The 23,639-nt window shown below is 43.5% G+C and overlaps 1 protein-coding gene across 1 annotated transcript in view; it reads right to left on the reverse strand.

Annotated features, from left to right (window-relative positions):
* The window catches only part of UBE2K (ubiquitin conjugating enzyme E2 K), a 1,186,450-nt gene that overhangs the window by 1,053,098 nt on the left and 109,713 nt on the right, over window positions 1-23,639 (reverse strand). The gene's annotated exons all lie outside the window — the stretch shown is intronic.

Here is a 23,639-nt window from a genome sequence, read left to right on the forward strand (position 1 = left end):
AGAAGGTAAATATAGACACCCTGGCTTAAAATAATCAATCTTCAGCAGTGATCATTCAAACATCTACTGCAATGGCAAGCCGACTTAAACAACTGTACTATGTTCTTCATACGGATTACTGTTACAGTAGCCTAAGCTATAAGGATAAATTACCACAGCACAAACCTGGTTCAAGGTCCTGAGAGCACCCCAGCACTACCAGGTTATACCTCATACTATGCTTTTCGGCCCCAAAACTTAGACCGAACCACAAAAGGAGGGGGAGTATCAATATTCGTCAAAGATGCCCACACCTCCAGGTTGGTGGCAAAGCACGAAGCATCAGAGACTATCCATGTGCAACTAACAGTGGGTAAAACTGCCTTCCAGTTTATAGCCTGCTACAGACCACCCTCCCAAACCCAGAAACCCCACTCGGCCTTCCTGAGAACACTAGAAAATATGAAGGTCTCTCCAAACAGCATTATATTGGGCGACTTCAACTACCCAAACATAGACTGGGAGCATTACTCTAGCTCCAACACCCTAGCCCAAAGGTTCCTAGAATTTATAAACTCAAATGCTATGGAACAACTTGTTACCATTCCCACAAGAGGGGAAAACATACTGGACCTGATCATCACCAACATGGGGACTCTATGCTCCAGACCAGAAGTGTATCCCTCACTAGTAAGATCAGACCATAAACTAATCTCACTGGATATTCACATCCCGACCCCACACCCTGCCCAGAAAACCACAGTGAAAAACTTCTCTAAAGCAAATTTCACAATCCTCAAAACCTAGGTGGAATCCTTCAAAGCCCCCGGGCCTGTGGAAAATACGGCCCAGACCGCAGAATCCTTTATAAACGCATTCTATGAACACCTTCAGGAATGCATGGATCATGCAATCCTAAATAAAACCAAGACTCAATCCTCCAAAGGCAGATGTCCTGTCTGGTGGACCCCAGCCATAAACAAACTATACAACAGAAGGAGGAAGCTACTACATGATGGAGCAAAATCCCAAAAAGGGAAGGCATCTCTGATCAGTATTAGCAAAAAACTACGGACACTCATAAAATCATCTAAGGCCAGCTTAGAGAGAAAAATTGCTCAGGACACTAAGGATAATCACAAGGCTTTCTTTAGTTATGTTAGGAACCTGGGTGGGAATTCCCAGATATGCTCAGAATTAGTCCAAAATGACAAAAAATACACCGAACCCACAGACATTGCCAACATCCTAGCTGACAGGTTCAGCACAAACTCCCCCCCCCCCCGCACCAAAAGGGCAAATATCTATCCCAGCAGAGTGCTGCCCCCCTGACATCTCAGATGCTCAGGTAAGAGCTGCCCTCTCCAAAGCAAAAAACACAGCATCAAAGGGACCAGACGGTGTCCCGGGCTGCGTCCTACATGAACTCCAAGAAGAGCTAAACCCAAACATAAAACTACAGTTCAATCTCGGCCTTACTACGGGATATGTACCCAAAGAGTGGCGTACAGCAACAGTGGTCCCTCTCCACAAAGGTGGTGCCTCAACGGATCCTGAAAACTATCGCCCCATAAGCCTGACTAGCTTGGTCTGCAAAGCTATGGAAAGGATCATCATGGACCTCATAAATAAAGATATCGGGACATAAAGACACTGGATCCTACCCAGTTCGGCTTTGTTAAGGGCAGATCCTGCCTCTTAAACCTCGTTGATTTCTTTGAAACAGTCACCAAGGCCATTGACAAGGGAAAGGTGGTCCACACAGCCTACCTGGACCTCGCAAAAGCCTTCGATGCAATACCCCACTCGGGCATTATAGATAAGCTCACCAGCTTAAATATAAACCCCTATATCACTAGATGGGTTGCAAACTGGCTCAAGGACAGAACCCACATGGTTAGAATTGCTGGAGCCATGTCAGACTCCAAACCAGTTACAAGTGGCGTCTCACAAGGCTCAGTCCTGGGACCTCTCTTGTTCGGTATATATTTCTTGGAGGTACAGGCCAACACGGAAGGACTGTGGCTGACCAAGTTCGCAGATGACTGCAAAATGGGCGCCATAATAGATTCTCCAGCAGACACAAGCATCCTCCAAAAGGGCCTCATAGAAACAGACAACTGGTGCCAGAGCCATGGCCTCAAGCTAAACGCCAAAAAGTGTATAGTCATCCCCTTTGGCAAAAACAAAGTGCCCACAAATTACCACATAGGTGGTAATCCATTAAGTACAGAAGAAGTAATTAGGGACCCAAGTTGATAGCAATCTCTCATTTGACAACCACGTGGCCAAAGTGGTTACAAAAACATTTTATATAGTCCACCTAATCATGAAGGGATTCAAATCTAGATTAGGGGAGGTCATCGTGCCTCTTTACTCAACCCTCATCAGGCCCATAATTGAGTACAATGCCCCTTTTGGGATGTACCTTACCAGACACCTGCAGCAACTGGAAAGACCCCAAAAGTACCTCATCAAGAGGATCAAAGGGCTCAAACAGATGCCATATGCTGCCCAGTTAAAGAAACTCCAGCTCTACTCAGTGGCACACCGCCTGCTCAGAGGCGATCTGTGCCTGACGTATAAAGCCATGTCCAACCCGGAAATAATGGACATACTGCACCTCAGAAAATCCAAATCCCATCGAGCTACGCACTTGAGAGACTTGTCCTATTTATTTCAGTGCTGAGGTTCATGCTGGAGGGACAGATTCATAACCCAGAGGCTCCCTTCACTCTGGAATAAAATCCCAGTCCAGGTTAGGCAGAGTCCCTCATTGACTCTCTTAAAGAGGAATCTTGATGAGTGGATGGGAGATCATAGGTTTACCCCGGGTATCACTTCTGTGTCACTGTTAGACAGAGGCACAGTATACTAACCTCGAAAAAGGGCATAGCAAAATTAATTTAAAATGGGTGGCGAAAGCCAAACACACTCTGGCTAGGCTTATAAATGCCCTAGGGCAGATAGCCTAGTATGAACCTATGAACAACAGGACTAAGAGGACAATTAATGAGGGTCCAGGAGTCCCTGAAGAATGGTCATAGTAAAGCATGTCCAAGACCCGTTTGTGTCCCAATTACAATAACTGTAGAGGTTTGAGTAGATCAGTGTTGCAGTACTGATTCTTGGGGTCTTCCTGCCATGCAGAACCCGTAACCTGCCCGATTTCTATAATCTTTACATCATCCTTAGCTGATAGATGTTCAAAGACTGATGTCAGTGTATAAGGGCATTCATCGGCACCATCTTCAGGTCTAAACAGTGAACAAGCAGCATGACGCTTGAGGACAGCACAACCTCCCCAGCTGTCTGAATTTAAGTGAAGGGGGGTACATATATGATGGAAATAAGAGAACTAGCAGCTGAAAAAATCCTCTACACCCAGCAACTAGGAAGACAAGCACTCAACAGAGTGGTAGGAAAGAGCATGTACTGCAACACTGATGAACTCAAACATCTACAATTATGGTAAGCGAGACATGACTATGTATGTTCTTCGTAGTCAATGTTACAGTACTGATTCTTGGGAAGACTCACAAAACTAAAAGTTGGGTGGTGGGTCACCTGTATGACCTTAGGAAATAAGATTTTGCAGAACAGCAGAAACAAAACCTGCTCTACCCCTGGAGGCATTGCCTAGGTTATAATACATTGTAAAGCTGTACACTGAATTCCATGTGGCTGCCTACAGGAGGGCCTGAATTAGAACTCCTTTGAGGAAAGCAGGTGTAGTCACCCCATGTCTGGTGGAGTTGGTTTTAATATATTCAAGTAAATCTTTTCCATAGTGCGAGTAAAACTTAATGCAGTTAGCTATCCAGTTAGAAATGGTTTGTTTGGACACAGACTTGCCTATTTACCCCTCTGTGAAAGTCACCAGCAATTATCTGCTCTATAGCTTCTGAACGCTTATACACATACAGGGAGTGGAGGACCTGCTCTGTCGTGTTCTGTGGATATGGATAAGAGACTGGTATTTGGACAGCCTGGTTTAAAGCAAGTTCGAATACCACCTCAGGCATAAACGTCTGGTTTGATCCAAAGGTGACCTAAAAAATTTCTTTACACACGAGAACTTGTGGTTCAAACTTTCCTTGTTGATGTACAAGCTATAAGGAAGGTGGCCTTCCAGGTGAGCATCCTTAGAGAGGCAGTTGCAGCAGGTTCAAAGAGGAGAAGGTTAGTTTTCCCAAACAATTTAGATCCATGCCTGTATGGGGTTACTGCTTAGTGATCTCAAGTGAATCACCCCTTTGAGAAAAAGATTCATGGGGGCGTGCGAGAAGATAACTGGAGTATTGTGCATGTAAGCTGATATTGCAGATGCATAAAACTTGATGCTGGAATAGGCAAGTCCTAGTCTAAAGGGACCGGACAGGTACCTTGGAGTTGGAGATAGGTAGAAATCTAGGTAGAATCTCTCTCAGTTTTAATTTACTTTCCTTTCTTATCCAGTTTCTTAAAAAAACATGTTCAGCTGGATGACCAAAGAGGAATTCCTTGTACAATAGGGCACCCAGTAGGTCTGCCTTTACCTGAACTGACATGGGGCTTGGACCAGAGCCATGCATTTCTACGTATGAAAGAACCTGTGGCGGCTGCTCTGCAAGAAGCATCATATCCACATTTTAAGGAGTGTCTGGAGGCTTCTCTGGCTACCTCCTTTACTTCCTTGGACAAGGTTCTATCTGCAATAGAGAATCTACCTTAGCTTAGCATTTTGACTTGAAGAAATTCAAGGTACTTTAATATATGGAATTAACATTTCAGAGCCCTCGCTGCCAGGGTGGTAGAAGCATAGGCTTTCTTCCCAAATCTGTCTAGTAATCTACTTTCAAGACAGATATTAGGCCTCAGTTTTTGCAGTACATAAAACTTCGTAACATGAAGTTTTTCCACATTTCTGGGTCTTAATTTGATATGACTTGTAGACAACCCCCCTCCATCCTGACCCAGAGAATGACTTTAAAGAAGTCAAGTGTCTGTGGTGTCTGCCCCTTATTTTAATTTGACTACCAAATTCCTTTCCTAATCTCTTTCTTTGCTTTACCAGCAGAAGCAAAAGTTTCAACTACATAAGATATTTAAATACTTTCACTCTCCTGTTGTAGTCAGTAAATGCATAATACTGAGTGCCCACCCAGTCAACCAGTGTTACTCTTGAGAAGCTGACTGCCCTTACTGTAAACTGTCTTGCAATCTCTTCTCATCCTCATCTCATCTACTTACTCTACGGAGCACCAGTAAATCAAACTGTGAATTTCCTCCCTTTAACTCGTAAGATCCAGTTATCCTTAGCTTCCTGCCAGCTTAGTACAATACCTAGAAGTCTTAATTTTTATTTATTTTTTTTTATTTACATGTTTTTAAAATCTTCTCAACCTAGTGTGCTAGTATATAGACCATTCTTACAAATTCACTTGAGTAGCATTCATTATTACTCTGTTTCACCAGGCACCAAATATCATGAAGTCATAGTTTATCTCAATTTGTTGCCAGCCTGATAGCGGAGACAATGCAAGAACTACCTCACATTCACTGACAATTGTTCAGTCTCTTCCAATAGACTATTTCCACATGTGAGAGATTCAAGTATTTACTAATCATGGTAGTTGGCCTCTTTTCAAAGACAAACAGTCAGCATATTGTCAGTTCTGACACCCGCCTCACACACAACCATTTCCACCATCTCCTAGACAAACAAGCAAGCAAGCCTTCTTATGCTGAGATGCTAAAGTCCCTGCATAAACCACAAAGGCCCCCTAGATAAAGGTTTGGTGTATAGGACATTTGTGTCACACTAACCGGCAAGCAACATACACAGATACTACAGAAAAAAATTACAATAAAAAACACTCAGCTGACAGGCCAAAATCCTTAAGGCAGCAAAGCTGAGACAGTACATGTGTTAATGTCTTCGTCACAAATAATTTTCTTCCCAGACACAGAAGTGCACCACTCACCAGGCTCAGTACAGATGAGGACTGTTAGCTGCCAGCAGCTGCAGTGTCATTAGGGCTCTCAAGTCCCTTCACCTTACATATACCTATGAAATGGTCACTGCGCACTTGGGAGTGTGAATGACCATGAGCCATACTTCCTGATCATATGAAGAGGAATGCGATGGCTTTCGGAATATGCATCTGAAACGGGTGTGAAACTAGTATTGACCAGTATCCTACCATCACCAAGAATGATGCCACAGCACAAACAAACTTTGGCTATTGGCATAGCTATTGCTGTCACTCTAAGGAGATCCTGCATGCATCAGCCTGGCAGGGGATGATTAACCACTCTGGCTGCGTTGATAGAGATGGCCTACACCTCTGTCCTCATACTGGCGAGGACCTTTCCTCCCCCATAGTGCCTTCTTTTGATGATGTCAGTCTCCTCAACTTGCCTACTTAGCTAATCAAAACTATGCAAAGGTAGCACTGCTCAATGCTAGAAGTCTACAGAAGTTGCATTCTATCCAGGCATTCTTAACTCTTAAACATACAGATATCTGCACAATTATTGAAACTTGGTTTTAGAACAGTGATGGCTCACCCACAGTGCCGAGATTCACTGCCTACCACTCTTTCAGACCCAGTTCTGAAAAGGACTGTTGGTGGGGGCATGTCTGTATTCCTAAAAAGCCATCTCACCTCCAGATCTTTAAGCCAGGAAAATGCCCTTGAACCTCTCCATATCCTTTTCATGGTAAGTAGAACTCTTCCATTTCATAGCCAACTATCGTACCCCCACCATGTCTCTTGTTGCCCATAAGACATATCAAAAACAATCAGACATCATCTCGATACAGAGGGAACACAATTCTCTTGGGAGACTTCAGCTCTCTCTCCATTAACTGGGAAACCTACACTACCTTAAAGAAACACACACGCACACATTTCATCAATGCTAGCTCTCTATAGGGATTCAAAAAGATTGGACCTGGTTTTCACCAGTATTGTTACCCTATGTTCAGCACCTACAGTTTGGGGCAACACTGCTCAAATCTGACCACCCATTTGGTAACTCTTTTACTATGAGGGTACAACCTGAGCAACCACAATCCCCCTCGGTCTTTAGAGTCTACTGTTAGGTAAACCTATTCCAGCTGACTATAAAATCACCACCAACAACCCCACTTTCTATAAGGAGCTGGGAAGGCGCATCAACTGTTGCCATCTTTCTCTATTCACTAACACTCTTCTAACTTCTTCCCCAGTCATACCGGACTGTTGGCAAGTCTTCTCTTGTGCAGTCCATCCATCTCTTTATTGGGCATCCTTGTTTCGTCTTGCCTTCTTCCAGTCTCTACCAAGTCATTAGATTATCCTCGGTTTTCCTGCATATGCGCCCAAACCACCATAATTTGTTCTCTTGAAACTACTTTGGCTTCTGCTCTAATATCCTCATTTCTTCATCTTTGTCACAGTGTGCATCCTACCACCTGATTCAAGCACTTAAACTTGGTCACCTCTAGCTTCCTCAGCTGCTCTGCCTTCACTGACCAGGTTTCTGTACAATACAGTAACAATTGTAGCACCACTGTTTTGTACAATTTTTCAGCTTCTTTAGAATTCTTTCTTCACACACTACCAAATACTCAGCCATTTGGCTGCAGTCGCCCTGACTGTAGTTCTGACCTTCTCATTCAGCCTGCCACACTCCACTACCACTTTCAGAAACTTGAATCTGTTCACTTACTCCACTATTTTCCCTTCTATCTCAGTTTTCAGCTTCTGATTTCCCCATTTGCTATGACAACTGTCTTGGTCTGTACTCAGTTTCATCCTGTGTGCATTCAGTTGCGCCTTCCATTCCCTCCGGCCTGTTTGTTATTTTAGTCCATCACCAGTATGAACAGCAGTGGGCTCAAGAGCTAAACCCAAAGCACATCTACTCCTTCTGTGACCTGGTTACATTGACAAATGTCTCTAGCCAACTGATGACATGATGAAATTTAAGTGCCATTTCTATCTCAAAGACCACATCTCACATACTACCACATTTATGGATATGTTTCTTGCCCTCCTCAAAGAATGCAAAGCATCTGCCCACACAAGACATAAATGCAACGCAAATCTGGGAACGAACCCATAAGGTGGCACTCTAGTATGTGCAAATTATAATAATAAGAAGAAACTCACATCTCATAAAAGTAAAGTTAATGGGTCTATGTTATGTTGTTGAAAACGCTTTCGATTGCTATTTATAGGTCGATTAAAAAGGTTTCAAAGTGCCATTTCAGTGACTGGCCACATCAGTGATTTTCTTCCCTGGGAAAAAGATTGTTTGGCATCCTAGTGAGTTTGCCCTTTTCCCCACTGTAGTGCGATCCTGAAGTTGGTATATTTAGTTAGGGGCAGGGTGTGGAGGGGCACAGCCTCCCACGTTGGGTAGTGTGGGGGGCAAAGCCCCCCACTTTGTAATATTTGAAGTGATGTGTCTTTCAATGGGGCAAGCGATTTTTTTTTCCGCGGGGGGGGGGGGTCGCTGATGTGGCCATTCGCTGTAATGGCACTTCTGTATTTTAGGGTCCATGAAAAGCCTTTGAGTATACAATACAGACCCAACTTAACATCCCATCATCTAGATGAACTTAAAGATTAATAAATTTGGAAACAAAACCTAATCTTCCAAAAGTAAGTACAGCCCACAAAACCACCACTGGTTATGTCAGAAACTTCAGAGATAATTCCCATCAGTGCTAAGAACTAATGCACAACACTCGCTCATCCTCTGAGGACATGGCTAGCAACAGCAGACAAATTCAGCTGTAACTTCACTCTGTCTCCCTTAACTTACCCAGCTTATTAGTATATCCACAACACCACTGCTATATCACATCTGAGCAAGTCTTGAATGTTCTCCACAAACGCACAGAATTAAGGGTACGAGTTAACAAGCTACTTCCTTTACTACAGGATGCAATTTCCTCAGCCTTTATTTGCTTACTATGCGATTCTGAGAAAATCACTTAGCCAAACAATGCTTTGAGGAAAAATGAGCTAGGCTCCTCAATGGACCACGTGCCTAGTAACGGCCTAGGAACATAAAAGGCCAGAACCCTTAGTCAACGGATCCTGATAATGTGCTAGGCTACAAAGCCTTTTCAACTTCAGCCTCTCCAGTGGATTTGTGCCACAGTAATGAAGAACTATCATCATCCTGCCCCACAAAGGGGATCCCCCACTAATGCAAAGAACTGGAACTGTAGATGCATAAGCCTCCTCAGCCTTATCTGTAAAGCAGTCAAACAAATCATTGTGGAACTTTACAAGGAAAGACTGTCTATAAGCTCTTGACCCAAGACTGCTTGGGTTTGTTAGCGACAGATCTTGCCCCCTGTACTTCTGGTGGGCTTCTTTGAGCAGGTCACTCATGCATTAGACTTTGGCAAATCAGTTCACACTACTTACCACTCCACATTCTCGCATCATCGACAAGTGAATCAAAGTAAATATAAATCTCTAGGTTACCCACTCGATAGCACACTGACTAACATAGCCCAATCTACAGTAAACTCTGTTAACCGGAACTCAAGTAAACGGCAAAAAAAAAAATCAAAAGAAATACAGTACAGTTTTTGTGTGTTGAGCTTTCTTCCCCTCCTACAGAAGCAAACTTTACATTTTTGAGAGAGTTTTACAAAGGAAGACAGGGATAAATTCCCTCTCTCCCCATCCTAAGAACAAGTCAAACCAAACAAATAGTAGAGTACAGCATTAGTCAGGCCTACTTTTAACAGTAACTCTCGAGCAACCAGAAACTACCGTTATCCGGCATCTACCAATCCCCATGGGTGCCAGTTAACAGAGAGATTTTACTGCATTAGTGTGGGAGGCACACTTTGCCAGCGGTAGTGGTGCTGCGGTAGCGTTGTCGCCTCACAGCAAGACGTTGTTGCGTTCGATTCTCAGCTAGAGCATCTTCTGTGTGGAGGCATGCGTGAATGGGCATGCCTTCGTTGAAGGTTGTGCGTCAGGGCTGGTAACTCGGCATGTAAAAATCCACTACCAAACATTAGCGGACCGGAATTCCACTGTGGCGACTCCTAACCGGAATAAGCAGAAAGAAACAACAAGTTTGGGAGGCACACTTTGTGTAGTTACCAGAGGTTTTACCCAGGGATCAGACCCAAGACAACTTTTCTTTGGCATTTGCTTCTCCGATGACAAAGCACAGCCTGTGGCTAAGTTTCATCTGCAAACTTGAAGCACTCTACTCCCATTCCGATTTCCAAATTCTTCAAGAGGGGCTAACAAGACACCAGCAAGTGGTACCTGGACCATGGCCTAAAATTAAAGGAAAACTCCACCTCCTCCTAAAAGTTTAACTCAACTTTTAGGTTGCTTTTATCCCTACAACATGATTCCTGTACTGTGTAGGTAACCAAAACCTGGTTGTACTTTCATTTCCTCACTTTGTTATCAAAGGAAGGGAAAGACCACCCACTTTTTTTTAAAACTTAACTTCTCACATAAGTTGCAGAGGAATTTGTCTACACCTTCATGACATACCACAGACACAAATACATTTTGTAGCCAGGAGTTCAGACTGCCATAAACAAGACAGGAGTTCAGACTGCCATAAACAAGACAGAGAGGTGTGAAATTGTCTTTACTGCACAGAGGAAGAGAACTTGTGAACACTGACTCGCAGCTGTTCCAAAGTAGCTGTGCTTTTCATAGCAAAATAGAGCACTTAGATCAGTCAATGGTTCAAAGGCAGTTGACACTTGAAAAAAAATTACAAAAGCAGCATCACAGTATTGAAATGCTAAGCTTTACATGTTTGTTTATACTACTTTATATTTTAAGATGACAAATGTCACAGACCACTTGAATACTACATTAAAGTAAAAAAAAAATATTTTTCTTGTAATTCTTATAAGGTATCAGCACACACTTTACTAAAGTGTAGGGGGAGGGGCTGTCAATTCATCTTGGACAAGATACTTTGAACAAAGGCCTGCAATTTAGCAAACGTTTTGGTTGTAGTTGTACAATTCCTTAGTATACTATAAAACAAGCCCCGAGACATACACAAATGAGGGCCGTTAAAGAAATAAAAGAAGCGGTCCTGTTACAGACAGTATATAAGATGATAGTGGCTGACATTAATCCCATTATGTTAATGGAATGGGAAAATACCACTACTTCCTTATGTCTAGCAGGACTCTTATAAAGCAGACAAAGGAAAGTGTAAAAACAGAAAGTTAGAAAAGTATACTTTAACCATTATATGTATTAATTTTTACATTGGTTGTTAATAGAAATTTAGGTTTATACATTTGGAAATTAACAGGTCTTGTGGGTGAAAATTGGTTGATTACTTCTTCCTAATAGGACAGGAACAAAGAGGGGACTATTTAAGGGCAACAGGAATATGAGTAATATGTCTGAAGAAGTTCGGGTATTACCCGAACGAAAAGCGCTTAATGTTACGTGGATTTGTCTGTGGAATTTTATATTGAAAAAGTCATTGTGCACTTAAATTGGTTCGGATTCCAGTATCATTTCATGGTTTAACTCGTTTGGCTGAAGGTGGCTAAGGTGCATTTGCGCAAGGTACTGGTGTACTTGCTATCGTTGTACAGAACAGCTAAACAACACTTAAAACGTGGCGTTCCAGTCCTACTCCAAAGCTGAGGTTGTTTGTATTTTTTATTAATCCCATTATGTTAATGGAATGGGAAAATACCACTACTTCCTTATGTCTAGCAGGACTCGTATAAAGCAGACTTGAAATGGATTATGGGAAAAAGAAAGGCCTGAAGAAAAAATAAGATCACGTTGATATGTCAGTCCCACCAACAGCCATTTTGCAGAAAACATTAAAATTCTATAAGCAGCAGTCAGAATGATTTTGAGATGTTAAAATAGCTCAGAAGAGAGAGTGAGTTAAAAAAATAAGACTTTAGTTCTAAGGCAGAGTTTTCCTTTAAATGCCAAAAAATGCAGCACAGTGATCTTAGGCAAAACTGGGCCCTCTTGCATCTACAACAGAGGTGATACCCCTTTGAAAGTTGACTCTCATTAGGGACTTGGAGCATAACTTGTCCTTTGGTCACCATGTATCCACTTGTTAATCTAGCAAGGATAATTTCATAATTACCAGGGGTATGCTCTGAGCCCTTTATACATCAAGGATCAGGTCTGAGCCTTTTCTTATTTGCAATAGTGATAGACAGGGTGACAGAGGAGACCAAACAGGAGTCCCCATGGACTATGATGCTTGTGTGTGACGTTGTGATTTGTAGTAAGAGTAGGGAACAGATAGAAGAGACCCTGGAGAGGTTCAGATGTGCTCTAAACAAAAGAATGAAGGTCAGCAGGACTAAAACAGAATGTGTGTGTGAATGAGAGGGAGGACAGAGGAATGGTGAGGATGCATGGAGCAGAGTTGACAAAGGTGGACAAGATTAAATACTAGGGATCAACAGTTCAGATTAATGTTGAGTGTGGAAGAGAGGTGAGGAGGAGACTGTAGGCAGGGTGAAGTAGTTGAAGGAGAGTGTCAGGAGTGATTTGTGACAGACGGGTACCAGTAAGAGTGAAAGGGAAGGTCTACAAGATAAGAGAGAGACCGGCTATGTTATATGGGTTGGAAATGGTGGCACTGATGAAAAAACAGGAGTCAGAGCTGGTGGTGGCAGAGTTAAAGATGGCAAGATTTGTACCAGGTGTGACAAGGATGGACAGGATTAGAAATGAGTATATTACGGGTTCAGCTCAAGTTGGATGGTTTGGAGACAAAGCCAGAGAGGTGAGACTGCTTTAGTTTGGACATGTGCCGAGGATGGATGCTGGATATATTGGGAGAAGGATGCTACAGATGGAGCTGCCAGGTAAGATGAAGAGGAAGGCCTAAGATAAGGTTTATGGATGTGGTGAGAAAGGACATGCAGATGACTGGTGTGAGAGCAAAACGCAGAGGACAGGAAGAAATGGAAACAGATGATCTGCTGTGGTGACCCCTAGAAAGAAAAATAAGGGGTACTTCTTCCAGGTCTAAGGTAGACATCTCCCTCTACTTCTCTCTCATTAGGTCCACAATAGAGAGTGATGGTCCCTTGGTATGTACCTGTCAAAGCATATGAACCAGCTTGAGAGACCACAGTATTTCCTTACTGAAGTAATTAAGGGCACATCTCCATTAAGCTACCCAGACCTTTTGGCAAGGTCTTTTATATTAATGGAACAAGGTGAAAATGTGTCAAGAGGTCCAAAGGTTAATTTTTACAAAGGGAAGGGAGCCGTTGTAACTGGTCATTTCCAGGAGTCCAATTTGGTTTAAGTGGTCTTCAATTTCCGTTACTTCGTATGGTGCAAGTAAAATTGTGAGACACGTTTTGATAGGGGGAGTAAGTAGACTGTCCTGTTCAGACTAGGTGTGGCTAGGTCAGAGCTGTAACAAGGGAATTTGGAACCCCCCCCAACCAATGTCTTGAAGCGCACTTGCTTATAGATGGTTTAAACTCTAGTCTGACTTATAAGCAGCTTTTAAAAAAAAAAAAAAAAAAAAAAAAAAAAAAAAAAAGGCAGTTTACAAGCTGTTAAGCGGTCTATTGAATTGACAAGTTTTCTAGCTGTCAAACCTTAATGTTTGGCTCACTGTGAAAGTCCACCTTTACCCCACCCTTGATATGTCACTGATTCATAGGGAAGTACTAGTTAAGCCAAGTCAATTCCCCTTTCAGATGTGAGAATCAAACCCACACAAAGTCTCTGTGACATAAAAACCTTAACCATTATACCAACCTCTAACCTCTGAACTAAGTATTAGGGCTTAGGAGATTTTCTTGGGTGGGTTGAGTCAGGACTAGGTAGATTAGAGAGTGCTTTTAAAGTAATTTCTGGAGAGGTGACTGCTTTTAATAAGGGGTAGTAGTGTTGATTTTTAGATGTCTTGTAATGAGATTTACCTGCTTCCAAAATTGTTTTTGGTTTGAGAACTTGCAGTTTGTTGTGATCTGATGGATACGACTTTGTGCTGTCTTTTTGACTAGGTTACAGAGTACTGTAAAATCTTTCAAGACCCAGGGAGAGCTTGGATTGAGACCTTTTGTTGAATTTAAAACAGACAAAGCTACACAAACTACAAAGCAGTATGAACAGGCATTAACTTATGACCTGTACTGTATGTTCTGTGCACGGATGCAAACATTAACCTCTCGAGCTTCACTCCTAACATCCAGTTCTTTAGCTTCTTTTTTAACACTTTTATTATTAAATTAGCTCTTAAGACACAGGCAAACATACATTAGCAGAAAAGTAAATATAGATTACGTTAAATTTTTTTTACATTTTCATTCATTATACATCACTTTTTTTTTCTCTCCAACACAGAGTCTCGCGAGTCACACAAAAATTAACATTTTCCCCACCCTCTCCCTCCGGTGCTGTTATGTTTATAAAATCAACACACTTTCTAGTTGCCTGCTCCTTGTTAATTTGGCCACATATCTCCTCTTTCCTTGGTTAATGTGAGAAAGCACAAAATCATCATTTTGTGAAACCAATTCCCTTCAACCATTTAAAATGTATTGGCCATCCCACTATATTCTACGCAGAACTGTTCACAGAAACCCTATACAAGTATGCTAACAGCTGCACAGATGTAGCTGTACCCACCAAGAAGTACAGAACTAACTCAACAACCTACCTGTTGGAATCATACCAATAAGCTGTACAACAGAGGGAAGAAAATCATGGCAAAAGTTAGGAGGTGCAGCATCCAACAGAATAAAAACACTCTCAAAAACAAACAATTCAGAAGACAAAAAGACTACCAAAGACAAACTAGAGATAAATTTGGCCTCCCAGGCCAAGGACAACCACAAGGCATTATGGTTTGGTTGCCATATGTGCAGCCTCAAAGGAAAAATTGTGCATAGAGCTCATTGTAAATGGAACCACTTGTACCGAGTCAGAAGCTACAGCAAACCTACTGGCCGAAAAATTCAGCTCCAACTTTAGCCCTCGCTCCTCCTCAACCTGCCCTCAGGAAATACCATCAAATATAACTCTACTGCTATCACCAGGGAATATCCTTAATACTTTAAGGCCAAGAACACTGCATCAACAGGCCCACACAATATCCCAGTAAGCTATCTAAATAGCATGAAACGTGACTTATCAGGCCCTCTGGAATTGCTACTTAACCACACAGCCTCCAAACAGGCTTCGTGCCTCATGAATGGAGAACAGCAATAGTCATCCCTCTGCACAAAGGTGGGCCAATTACAGACCCAAAACGTCTCACTAGTCTCGCATGTAAAGCCATGGAAAGAATCATCATGGAAATGATTGGTAATGACAGAAAGCCACCAGACCCAATTTAATTTGTTTTCATCATCATCAACAGGTCATGCCTACTCAACCTGGTGGACTTCTTTGAGAGGGTTACAAAGCAACGAATGACAACATGCTCAAAATGCCTACCTTGATTTGGCCAAGGTATTTGAGACAATACCACACTATGGCATTGTTGACAAACTCAAGAGGTTAGGTACAAACCCTTGTGTTACCCGATGGATAGCCAGATGGCACACAAGACAGGACCTAGGAATTTAAAACTGGGGAGTCCACCTCTACAAAGAGACCAGTCGCAAGTAGAGTCCCTCAGGAATTGGTCCTAGGTCTGCTCCTTTTTGGCATTTACTTTTCAGAAGTCAAGGCCAATGTGAATAACCCCTGGCTGACTTCATTTGCCGATGATTGCAAATTAGAAGCGGTCACTGAATCGCACACAGACAAATGTTCTGGTGGACACTGACAAACAAATGGTATCAGAGCCATGGAGTAAAGCTAAATGCCAAGAAATGCATAATAATGTCCTTTAGGATGTCATCCATACCTGCTATCATATGGACAACATAGCCCTAAGAGTTGACCCAGTAGTCTGGGATTAGGGGACAAACAATAATAAGAAGTTATGTACCTACCATAACGTTCCATGTTAGTTGTCTTCTTCTCGCCTTCTTTCTTGCTGGATGGGTTCGGAGCCGAGAGCCAATTCCACCGGCTCGAGGCTCCCCTATATCCCACAATGCTAGGCGGTAACTAATCAGATCTCGTTTGATAGCTATACCAAGCAATCCTAGTCTCCATAGAATGGAGTAGGGAAACCCACCTCAAAACAATCTGCGTAAAAAGTATCGCAGACCTCAGTAAGGATAAAAGAGGTGGAAGAACGTGTGGGAATGACAACTTCCAGAGGAAGAACACAAACTGAATTCCTGTCGGTCTGTCCAGGCTTGGGGGAAGGAGGGTGGGACGCAAGAAAGAATGTGAGAAGACAACTAACATGGAACGTTATGGTAGGTACATAACTTCTTAATGTTAAGTTGTCAATCTCGCCTTCATTCTTGCTGGATGGGACCGCGTCCCTAGCACCTTATCCCGGGTGGCCTATCGGAACAGACTCTTGAGAACAGTGGAACCAAAATTGGCACGGCTTCTGGAAACCATGTCCAATTTGTAATGTGAAATGAATGTATGAGGAGAAGCCCAGGTGGCTGCTGCACAAATGGAATCTATTGGCAGCCTATCCTGAAAAGCTACGGATGTAGTTAATGCCCTAGTTGAATGAGCTCTAGGTCTTGAGGGTAGTTTTTGATGTCTGATCTCATAGATGAAAGTAATTGTAGAGGTGAGCCATCTAGAGAGGGATACTTTAGTAACTGGAAGGCCCAATTTCCCTTCCGCATATGACAGAAACAATTGATTAGATTTCCTGAATTGTTTAGTCCTGTCTAAGTAATATCTAAGTTGGCGATGAACATCCAAAAAATGTAGCTTTTGTTCCGACCTGCTTGAATAGTTAGGGAAAAAGACGGGGAGATCAATAATTTGGTTTAGGTTTATTTGAGAGGAAACTTTAGGCAAAAAGGATGGATTAGTACGGAGGGATACCCTGTCTTTGTGAAACACTAAGTAAGGAGGACGACTGCACAGAGCATGGAGTTCAGATACCCTTCTCGCTGAAGTTATAGCTACCAGAAAAAGTGTCTTCCAAGAAAGCAACTTCAGAGAACATGAAGCCGCCGGTTCGAAGGGGGGAAGAATTAGATGCCAGAACCAAGTTCAAATCCCATTAAGGCGGGGGATCTTTGATTGGAGGTTTGAGAAGAAATACGCCCCTTAAAAAGGCTTTACAGAGTTTGTGAGCCATGATGCTAGACTCCGAGACACCAACATGAAAATTATACATGGCAGCCAATTGAACTCTAATGGTAGATGCAGATGATCCTAAATGAAAGAGTTCTGCTAGAAAATCTAGAATAGACTGGATAGGTGCTGTAAAGGGATCTATGTTTTTTGACGTTGCCCAAAAGGAGAAGCGTTTCCATTTGCTACTATAAATCTTCCGGGTAGAAGATTTATGAGAGGCTATCAAGATATCTTGGACTGAGCGAGATATTGAGGGAAGCCTGGCTAAGGTTGGAATCGGAGAAACCACGCTGTGAGGTTTAGAGAGGGCAGAGATTGGTTCAGCTGACCTGATTGGTGGGTTATCGGATCTGGTACTGGGTCCAGATGCCAAGGCTGCTCCAAAAGGTAACGATGAAGAAAGGGGAACCATATCTGTCGAGGCCAGTAAGGGGCAATGAGGATCATTGTCACTCTCAAGGCGATGACTTTCTGAATTAGTTGAGATATCAGTGGAAAGGAGGGAAAGGCATATAGAAGTCCCCGGGGCCAATCGTGGACTAGAGTGTCTCTGGTGGGATGGCCTGGTAACGGGAAGAGAGTGAAGAAGTCGTGACACTTGCTGTTTTGGGGAGTAGCAAAAAGATCGCAGCAAGGCTGGCCCCATTTTAGGAATACTTCTTCTAGAACTGATTTCTTTAGAGACCACTCGTGGGGCATGAGAATTGCCCTGCTCAATTTGTCTGCAATAACGTTGGATTTCCCGGGAATGTGCATTGCTATCAGAAAACGCTGAGAAGAGATCGCCCATTGCCAAAGTCTGAGTGCCTCTCGACATAAAGGGTATGATCTGGTTCCGCCTTGTTTGCTGATGTACCACACTATGGACATGTTGTCTGTTTAAATTGCAATAGTCCCAGTGGGAAGAGAGTCGTGAAGGGCTTGCAACGCTAAAAGCACTGCTCTCATCTCTAAGACGTTTATGTGCAAGTGGCACTCGAAAGTTTGCCACGTGCCTTGGACTGTCCTGCCCTGATAATGCCCCCCCCCACCCGATCAGGGAGGCATCTGTTGTCAACGTGGCGACTGGGAGGGGAAGAGTGAAGGGTCTTCCTCGGAGAAGTTGATGTGATGTGATCCACCAAGGCAGTTGATTCTTGCATGATTGAGTTATCAATATGGTATGGGACATCGGGAGCTGTTAAAAGGACCACTGAGTAAACAGCATCCATTGGAGGATCCTCATGTGAAAGCGAGCTATGGGAAGAAGGGGAATAGCTGCTGCCATGAGTCCCAACACCTTCAAAACTAGTCTGGCTTTGACTTTGTTGCATTGTAAGAGAAGGGAAACTTGGTTCCGAATGTCTGACACTCTCTGCTCTGTGAGTCTGGCTGAAAGATTGAGTGCGTCTAAGGTGGCGCCTATAAAGGTAATAGATTGACAAAGCAGATTTTTCGAAATTTATCGAAATGCCTAGAGCTTGGCAAGATTGGATGGTGAAGTCCCTGGATAGAAGAAGCTGATGTCTGGTGGTGGCGGTAAGGAGCCAGTCATCCAAATATGGAAACACCTGGAGTCCTTGACGTCTCAAGTGAGCCGCGACCACTGCCATGCATTTGGTGAACACACGGGGGGCTGTAGTGAGACCAAAGGGCAGGGCCCTGAACTGATAGTGACTGGCTCCCAGCCTGAAGCGGAGATATCTCCTGGAGCGTCTGTTCATTTTGATGTGGTAGTACGCGTCCTGAAGATCTATCAAGCACATCCAATTGCCCTGACCCAAGAAGGGTAGAATGGACTGTAGCGTGACCATCCGGAATTTTGTTTTCCTGACATACTTGTTTAAGTAGCTGAGATCCAGTATGTGTCTCCAGTCCCCTGTTTTCTTTGGTACCAAAACGAATTTGGAGTGGATTCCGGATCCTTGCTGGTCTGCCAGGACTGATTGGATAGCTCTTTTTGATAGCAGCTTTGAAATTTCTAATGCTGCTTGTTCCCTTAGACCGGGTGGAACATCTGGAAGGGATCTTTTGGGTTGGGTTGGGATGTGAATAAAGGGAATTTTGTAATCCTCGGATATGATAGACTGTACCCATTTGTCTTGAGTAAGGGAAAGCCAGGCTTTTGGGTACAGGGATAACCTTCCCCCGACTGCCTCCAAAGGTGGACAGCCGGGCAGCCCCTCAGGGATGCTGAAAGGGTTTGTCAGAGAACATTTCTCTGCTACCCTGGTTTTGCGGACCTCCTCTGCCTCTAGGGCGGCGTCTATTATTATTCCCCCCTCTGCCTCTAGAGGGGAATCGGCCATGTGTGTCAGATGAGACTCCCTGGGATTGTTTGCGGAACCACATCTTTCCTCCCCTCTGACCTTTGGGATAGGGTCTAGAAGGGGTAGAAAAACAGACTCCTACAGCAGAGAGAGTCTTACCTTCTACCTCGCACCTGGTCAATGTATCCTTCACCTGTGGACCAAACAAGGATGATCCATCAAAGGGAGAATTGGTGAAAGATGCCTTGAAAGGGTCCACAAAGTTGCATAGCCGCATCCAAGCGTGACGTCGTAAGGCAACACCTGTGCCTGCGGCTCTACTCGCACCATCTGCTGCATATGAGACCAGCCGCATGGAGGAGGCAACGATGGAATTCAGGGTTGCCAACTGGGAGTTCATTGTGTCTTTGAACCCCTCAGCTGTAGGATCCTTTATCAGTTCACCCATATCCTTGAGTAAATCTCTCTGGAGACGAGTGAAGTGGCATAAGTAGTTCAGCGACCGCATTGAAAAGGTCGCTGATGAGAACATCCGCTTGCCGTACCTGTCCATGGTCCTAGATTCCTTATTAGGAGGATGGACAGGAACCGAAGGATCAGCTAACTCCTCCTTAGTGGCCGCAGCCACCACCATGGCATCAACAGGGACACCTTTGGATAAAAAATCTTTGCCTCTAGGGGCAGTAATAAATTTAGATGGTCTCCTCGGGGTGGGTTCCACTGAGTCAGGAGCCGTCCAAGCCTTCCTTGCCACCACTTCCATAAGGGGGTCAAAGGGAGGGGACACCCAGGAGGTAGAAGGGCGAGAGCCAAATGCCTCAAGATACACTGACTCATCCTCCGAAGGGTTAAGGGCTGGCCAGTTCCCCCTCTGTGTCAGGATCTCAAGGATGTCAGCAAAGGAGACATCCTCAGAGGGGGATCGAGGGGAACCTTCGGATTCCTCTAAGTCAGTGTCAGAGGTGACAGACTCAGGGGAGTCAATGTGCTTCCTCTTGCACTGCCTCTTCCTTGGGGGATCTCCTGCCGGGTCAGGAGAGGCCTCGGAAGAGGAGGAAATTCCCAACGGGGAAACTTGAGGAGATGGCTCTCTGCGGTCTAAGACAAGCGGGTGAGTAGAAATCACCGCAGGCACTGTAGATGGAGGGGCTGAAGGAGCAGACTGTGGGGCAGAACCTGGTTCTAGCATGCTCCGCATGACCTCGAAGGCACCCCTGTCAAGCAAGGCCAGAGGCCCCCGCTCCGAAGAGACAAGGACCTCCCCCGGCACCGACAGGGACGGCTCCGAAGCCGATGTCTGAGCCGAACTCACCAACGCCGAAGCCCCGAGAGGGAGAGCGGGGTCGGACAAAGGTCCGATGCCACTCGCCCCCTCGGAGCCGACGAGGGAAGCCCGGCGCCGAGATCCCTCCAATGAGGAGATCGGAGCAGACGATGGAGCCAAAAGGGAAGGTATCGGAGCCGACGCACCGACAGTCATGGCTCCGACAAGCCCTGGCTCCGAACTCAAAGGAGTCTGAGGAGGAATGTATTGGGGAACAGAAATAGCCACTGACTGGTGAGGCGGGCTATGCAGCATTTGGGCCAGTGCCTCGGACTTGAGAAGTCTACTCACTACCCTTTGCAAATCATGGTCAGATAACCTGGAAGACTGTGAGGAATGAGTTTTATGGCTCCGTTCAGAAAGAAGAGGGGATCCTGGCGCCAAATGCACAGAGCCGATAGAGGGGGATCTGGACCTCTTCCTAGACTGTGGCTCCAATAAAAGTATCGGAGCCAACGGAGTTTTATCAGCCTCGGCTCCAGCCGGAGCCGAGGTAACAGTATGAGGCTTGGAAACATCGGCTCCAGCCGGAGCCGATGTCGAAGCCGACTTAGTCTTTCCAGCAGTCGACTCTGGAACCGGAGCCGACCGTTTGGAAGTTTTGGAAGGCTTCCCCGACACAGACTGAGTCGGGGGGCCTTCAGGCTTTAATAAGCCCCGCAAGATTATTCTTGCGTTCCTGCAGGACTCTAGGGCTAAACCCATGACAAACAGCACAAGAGTCCTGCAGGTGCAAAGGCCCCAGGCAATACATACAAGAAGTGTGACCGTCTGTCAGAGACATTTTCTTGAAGCCTGAGACCTTGTCTTTTGACATAGTAAAAAGGAGTGCCTGACACAACACAAACACACTACAGACACACCCTTTACTGAAAAAATTATTAAATTATTAAGGCTAAAGCAAGCCACAAACACACACAAGCCCTTAACAGAAAAAAAGGACAACTAATTTAGTCAGTAATGGACTGGGGGAAGGGTAGGGGCTGAAGGCCTACAAGATAAGGGAAGAAAGGGAAAATAGACTCGAAAAACAGGGGTCGATTTATCTAAATACTTAAAACTAAAAGGTTATGGTATGAAAACAAAAAAGGGGGTTTAAGAAGTACCTAATAAGGTAAAACTCTAACTCACCTGCCTGAGCCGGTAGAAAAGCACCTAGTCAGCTATAGCGGCAAACGAGATCTGAGTAGTTACCGCCTAGCATTGTGGGATATAGGGGAGCCTCGAGCCGGTGGAATTAGCTCTCGAGCTTTAATATTGGCCGAGTCGGAGCCGAGGATCGGCTCCGAACCCATCCAGCAAAAATGAAGGCGAGATTGACAACTTAACATTATAGCTTTTAACCACTGTGTCTATGGTAGTGAGGAAACCATTCTATGCTGTACAACTTACAAAGGTATGGCATCTAGGTCTACTGCACAAGTGTACAAGTACTAAGCATGTGCAAGCTAGACTGCCATTTTGTACCAAGCAGTTGAAATGTATGCATGTATGTAAGGTCTGTCCGTTAACTAGTTTGTTCATATTAAACGATACTGTTATCCATCCTGATGCGTTTCTATGTATTAAAGCATCTAAATGAAAACCCCAGCCTTCTTGACACGTTAGACATGAACAATTGACATTTTGTCAGAAGTGGGATGTCTAAAGGACAAGGAATAGGAAACAAGTATATCCAAGGTGCAGGAAGTTGAAGGCGGCTTGGGTGAAACGACTAGAGGCACTTGCTTAGAGCTGGAGAAATCTAGACAAGCTGATCATTCCTAAAATGTGCAAACTTCTCAAAACAGATCAGAAACGAATTTCAGGTATTAAAGCTTGCTCAGCACTTTTTTTTTTTTATAATACGAAATGGGGCATACAGAACGCTCTAAATGATATTCGCATAAACAAATATGTACGATATTGATAAAAATATTCAAATTACTACAGAAAATAAAATAAAGTCCAAATATCATAAAACAAAACAAGGGGAAATGACTACACTTCTGTAAAGCATGCATTTTTTGCATTGAGCAGATATTGAATTATCAGAAGTGTTTACATGTTTGTGCAGTGTTACAGTAAAGCTATTTCGCAAAGTACAGCCATTACAGGGCATATTTCGCAAAGTACAGTACTTTGAAAAGTTTACTGTGGATTTGAATGTTATTACAAGCTCAAAAAATGTTTGTTCGTACATAATTCCAAGGGCCATATTTTCAGTGTGTTTGTGCATACTTTCTGGGCATGGCAGATTTCAAAAGCCCAGTGCACTTGTGTTTGACTAATATTACGGAAAACTGGAGTGTGTTTGAGCAAGAGTATGACATTTTCATACAGGTTGCATTTTCTGATTAAATGCCTTTGTATGGTCATCTTTTTCTACTTAACAGAACAAAAATGGCATAGAGCGAAGCAGAAAGTAAATCCCAATGAGTATGATGATATCCAAGTTCCAATACGCCAGTAAAACACTCGTTCAGTCTGGAATATAAACACTAAAGTTGTGGATGAATGAAAATTTTATTAGACAAGTGCTTTCGCTATGAATAGCTTCTTCAGGTCTGTTCAATAATAATACATTTAGCTTTACTGCCATATATATAGGTCTGGCATTCAATTAAAAACTCATCTCATTACATATTTAAAAGGGAAACATTTTGTATTTAAAAACATGTCAAAATGTATACAATAAAAATGTAACAGCTGTGTATATAAAGACTATGTATATAAAAAAAACTATGTATATAAAAAACAAACAAAAAACAAATAAATATATAGAAATGCAAAAATATATGTATATGTTTATATGTACATAAATACAATTGATTTCATGGTGATCTTATAGTTCCTGCATAAATAATATGCAAGTGAAACATATATATATTTTCTATGTAAAAGGTCTAAATTTACTCGTCTCAAATAATGAGTAAC

The sequence above is a fragment of the Protopterus annectens genome, chromosome 2.part1, assembly GCF_019279795.1.
Source record: "Protopterus annectens isolate FY-2018-M chromosome 2.part1, PAN1.0, whole genome shotgun sequence".
Classification (NCBI taxonomy): domain Eukaryota; kingdom Metazoa; phylum Chordata; order Ceratodontiformes; family Protopteridae; genus Protopterus; species Protopterus annectens.